We start from the raw sequence: 5547 nt of genomic DNA, 5'->3' as shown, positions 1-5547 counted from the left end.
AACAGAGAACACAGAATTGTCTGTCCAGCTTCTTCATTGGAGAGAACTACATTTCAATGGCTTGGAACAGAATCTGTTTGTCTGGTTTCTTCATACAAAAAGTATTATTAATTTCTTTATTCACAAAGCATTTCAGAGCACTTCAAGATTTTATAAATCAAAAAATGTGACTTGTTTACTTAGCAGATGGGAATATTATTCAAGATGAACAAAATGTACTTGTGTGTACACTTTTCTATACACATACATACATCTGCAGTACCATACACTTAAGCTTGCCCAGTGGTGCTTTTCTTAGTTGCCTTCCATGAAACAATACAAGAAACCCACGGTCTGCCACAGCACAAGATTTACTGTAAGCTGAAACCACTGCTTTGGACAAAAAATTAAGTGGAAAACAAGACTTTTTTATTTCAGTGCTCATTTTCAAAACATAAAAAATCATGCCAATGATATGGAAGCAGTTTGCTGGAGCTTCGGAAAAATCTCTTCTAGTTCCTGACTTTTGAAGTCTCACTGGAGTTAAGATATCCTGACAGGCATGTGTATGTCTGTCTATTTGTCCGTCCTTGAGATAGGGCAGAGCAGCTTCTTGACTTTCACATTGATGATGGAATCCAAGATGCACTTCCTGGCAGACTGCAAGGACATGATGGCTCTCTCTCCTTTGATCAGGTACACTGGTCCACCTGAAATTTTGGGTCTGCAGTCTGCAGGGAAGCTGTCATTCACACTGTTTGTTGGTTAAAGAAAATCTGTACCTAGTGCGTGACTTGATTGTGCAGTGGAACAGCTTGGAAAATGTTCCTCAAGCTCCTGAAACAATATTTATTTCATCTTTTTTCCCTTGTATCTGTGACAGATATTTTAAGTGAACCTCTTTTATTTTCATTTTCTTTCAGACCTGTATGCCTTTTTCCTCTTTTCATATTTTATTTTCATTAAAAAGTAATAAATCAGAACTTTTGAACTTTATTAAGCAAGCAAGATTTAAACAGCTAATTTATTTGCTGTTTGTTGAAAATTGCCTGTTTAAGAAATACTAATAAACAATAAATTGGCAATTCAGAAGCATTTAGAACAATTTCAGCTAAATAAAAATAGTCTCAAAGAGCATTTTTTGGTTAAAAAAATCATCAGACTTTACATAGCACTAACGATGATCATGTGCACATTTATGAGAAAGGGCAAATTCTTCTCTTGCCCGTTACAGCCCTTGGATTGGTAGGAGAGTTTCAGAGTTGCCTGTAATGGTAATATGAAAATAGGAATAGTGGGAAGTGCTGGGAAGAATAGAAACCTCAACAACTAAGTAAAAGATTTCTGGCAAACATTAAAACTTTTTTTTTTTTTTTTAATAGAAGAGTCTGGATTTGGGTCACCAGTTCTAGATATCTTGGGTGTTACTTCATCTAGATTTACAGTTCCTTGCAATTTTTTTTGTTGTGTCCGAAGTTCTGTCCCAAAATATCCAAAGCTAAGGACCTAAAATTAGAGACTGCCTTTGAAACTGCTGATCTCTGCATATTTTCCCTCTGTGAGCATGCAGCAGTAGAATACGCCCAAAGAAAAGGAGTAAAGAAAACGAGTTTTGCTTTGAGGGCCAGTGGTAGAAAGCATTAAAGGCAGCTATCAGCCACTTCCCAAAAACTTCAGCAGCGGTGCTTTTTCCATTTTTGCTCAGTGATGTATCTGTAGTTTGCATGCACCTCTCCTGGTAGGTGCAAAGAAAAATGGTAGTTAAAAAAAAAAAAAAAGGAAAATTAAAAGATTGAAAACAAGGAGGAGTAAGGTGAAGGTGGAACAAAGAAGGTTTCATTTCTGGCCTAGTGAGCTTGGAAAGTGAGAAGAAGCACTGTGGTTTACAACTCTCCCAGCTCATGCGGGGCTTGTAACAGAGCTTGTGATACGGTCTGGGAGAAGCACTGCTGTCAGTAAAAAGCTGCTCCAGCAGCCTTCTGCTGCCTGAAGTCTCACAGCCATGATCACAGAAACCCAGTGGGTGAAGAGAGGGTCCTGCTGCTGGACACATCAGGCACTGCTAACACCAGATATTTCTGGCTTATTTCCCCATGGTAAGGATGGAGGGTGAAGCATTCCCACACCGTGGCATGGTGAAAGGCATTGCTTTTGCTTATTTTAACAGGATGGGGAACAGGACTGGGGGTGTTCTGGCTTAAAAAGGATTTTTTTTTTTAAGCCTGCAGTTTTGAAAGCATTCGGGATTAGGGCTTGAAAAACATTTCAGTACCCATAACATACCGCTGATTTATCTGGCAACAGCTAAGCTCGCAGAGAGAAACTAAGCTTATTTGAAATAATGTGGTCGTAAATAATGCTGGGGGAAAACAGTTCACTAGTTTGTGTAACTCCCAGCATACACTTTGCTGGAAGGCTGACACCGAGAGGGTTTTCATTTCAGCAGCGTGAAGACAACCCCACAAAGTAAGCACTTCCTGCCCTGCCTGCACGGGTTTGCAGGAGAAGCCAGCTTGCTTCCATTAGTTATTTCAAAGTGAGGAAACCAATCAACCTGGAATTTGCACCATAAAAAGTGGCTACAAGCCAAGTAGGTTGCCATCAGCTTTCAGGTGATCAGAGGTGAAATTATGGCCTCTTTAAAGTTAACAGTTTATTTAGCATGGATCAGAGAAGAGCTTGAAGCAATATTTCAGTTCAACCTTACCAGCAATTTTGGGCTGGTTTTAGAGCTTAACTTATTGTTGACCATAGTACAGTATTCATGAATGATCTTAAAACCTTCACCAGTAACAAGTGCTGTAATGAAATACAAATCAATTAGGCTTCTGGGTGACAGAGAAACTAGCATTGCCCCATGACAAACATGAGATTACAACAGCTTATATTTAATATAAGTGAGTGTGTAGTTTTTGCTCATGAAGAACCTTTATGGTCTTGTAGTGCTCAAATCTGGCAGTTTAAAATATAGCTAGACAAGAGTATTGGTATTATTAGTATTATAAGACAATGCGTTGACCTCAAACATTCTTGCAGGATACAAAGTTGGGCTGGGTTTTTCGACATACAACCACCAACATACATGACCTTTCGACAGGAAAGGTTAACAAAATTTTACAGAATTGTTACTGCTGTTACTATGAAACAGAAATGAAACTTAACTAGTCAGGTAATACTTTGCTGCTTGTGCTGAAGAAATAACCAAAAAATACAATCATATAGTTCATAAATGGGTGTAAGTTATATACATTAGATAAAAACAAGGGGAATTTAAAAAGTGTGAGAACAGCTCCTTTCCAACAAAAAAGAGACAACACTTACTATCTACCATGTATCTTTTTTTTTTTCCATAGCAGAAAAATCAGTTTTCCTGGACTTTTATTTAGATGATCTTTGGTTACACAAGGACTGAACTACCTTTGCATTCCAGTGTGCTCTTTTTAGCCCAGCATAAGGGATGAAAATGGGGAGCTTTCAAAACAGAAAGATAATCATTTACATTGGAAAAGACCTCCAAAATCATCAAGTCCAACTGATGAAGTGACTGATCACCACCTTGGCAACTAAACCATAGCACTGTGTCCCATTTTCAGTCATTTCTTAAACGCGTTCAGGGATGGTGACTCCACTCCCTCGCAGTCCATTCCAATGCTTGACAACCCCATCCAGGGAAAATATTCCTCCTGCTGCCCAAACGGAACCTCTTCTGATGCAGCTTGATGCTATGTTCTCTTGTCCTGTCACTGGCTGCCTGGGAGGAGAGGCTGACCCCCACCTTGCTACAACCTCCTGTCAGACAGTTGGAGACCGTGATAAAATTACCCACGAGCCTCCACTTATCTCATATGATTTACTCTCTGTAGATTCTGCACCAGCTTTGTTGCCCTTCTCTGGACATGCTCCAGCACCTCAGTGTTTTTCCTTGTAGTGGAAGGCCCAGAACTGGACACAATACTCAAGGTGTGGCCTCACCAGTGGTGAGTACAGAGGGAAAATCACTTCTCTGGTCACACTGTCTCTTATAGACGCCAGGATAACGGGGCACTCTGTTGGCTCATGTTCAGCTGGCTGTTGACCAACACCCCCAGTTCCTTTTCTGCTGGGCAGCTTTCCAGCCGCTCCTCCCCAGGTTTGTAGTGCTGCATGGGGTTTTTTTGTGAACTAAGTGCAGGACCCAGCACTTTGCATTGTGGAGCCTCAGCCCACAATGCATTTAGATCCCTCTGCAGAATCTTCCCACCCTCCAGCAGATCAACACTCCTGCCCAACTTAGTGTTATCTGTGATCTTACTGAAGGTGCACTCAACCCCCTTGCCCAGATCATCAATAGAGATATTAAACATGACTGGCCCCAATACTGGACCTTAGGGAAAAAATATTTGTCAAATAAAAAACCACATTTAATTAACTGAAACTTTTTTCTAATAATGGAAATTATTATTTAAAACAGGTTAAAATAGGATATTTCAAGTTAAGAAATATGTTTTACTTTGTCACTTATTGGCAGATTAAGGATTTGATCAAGAGCTTACATCTCACACAAGCTGAAATGAGTGGGTTCTCTTTAAAAGTCTATGGCATCGCCCCTTTTCATATACCTCAGTTCACATCCCACTTTCTGCTACAGAAACTCTAGAGCAAGTATAGAGTACAGAAACCTGTCATGCATCTTTCAATTTCAAAGACAGCAATCAAAATACAGGACAAGAATTTTAATTTTTTTTTTCTTTCTAACACCAGGAATGCTTTGGGTGCCAGTGCCAAGACAAACCTTGTCTCTCAGGTTTGAAACACATGTGGAAAGTGATATTCACCTTCATATAGTGTACTAAATACTAAAACTATTAACTGTGATTAGCGTGGATCCCCTAAAAAGGCCTAGAATAAATGAGAATTGAAGAGAAAATTCCCTTTAGCCTACTAGAATAAATTATGTGGATTTACTAAGCAGATAATAAAACCAAAGCTGGCACCATAAAAGAAAGATAATGGTGTACAGTAAGGCTATAGGAGGGATAAGAGGGGGAAAGTTGGGACATAATTTAGTGAGCAGTTTAAAACAGTTGTTTTATGTCAAAAACCAAGGCTAATTTTGGCAAAATAAAAAGACGTATAGGCATATCGGATATTTGGTACTGGAAAAAAAACCTAAGACCAAAGGTTTAAGAGTGAGAGAGAAAGAATTTAGTGCTAAGCCCCACGAATGGAAATGTTAGGAAAAGCACAAGCTAAACTTTTACAGCTGTAATGACAGCCTTGTACCTCAGGTGATGCCTCCACCCTTCCTTGGCAATTGATCTTGACCAGTACAATGTGGTAACTAGAACACAAGGTCAGAATTAACTGGTCTTAGACTCTAGCCCACAACTGCAACTGCTCTACATTTCTGCTTTGCCTTGCCCAAACCCAAGGGGAGTGATACAACCTGCTGCAGAAAAGGCACCAGAGTCTACTGATTTAAAGCACCACCTAGAGAGATGATGTCAGTACTGCCTATAAAACAGGACACTTGGGAAGGCACCTTGATTTGTAGACTCTGAGCTTTCACAGAGAAAATAGAGTCTATTT

Source organism: Chamaea fasciata, unplaced genomic scaffold, assembly GCF_029207755.1.
Source record: "Chamaea fasciata isolate MVZ Bird 193981 ecotype frontalis unplaced genomic scaffold, bChaFas1.0.hap1 SCAF_1, whole genome shotgun sequence".
Lineage (NCBI taxonomy): Eukaryota > Metazoa > Chordata > Aves > Passeriformes > Sylviidae > Chamaea > Chamaea fasciata.
This window is presented reverse-complemented; position numbering follows the sequence as displayed.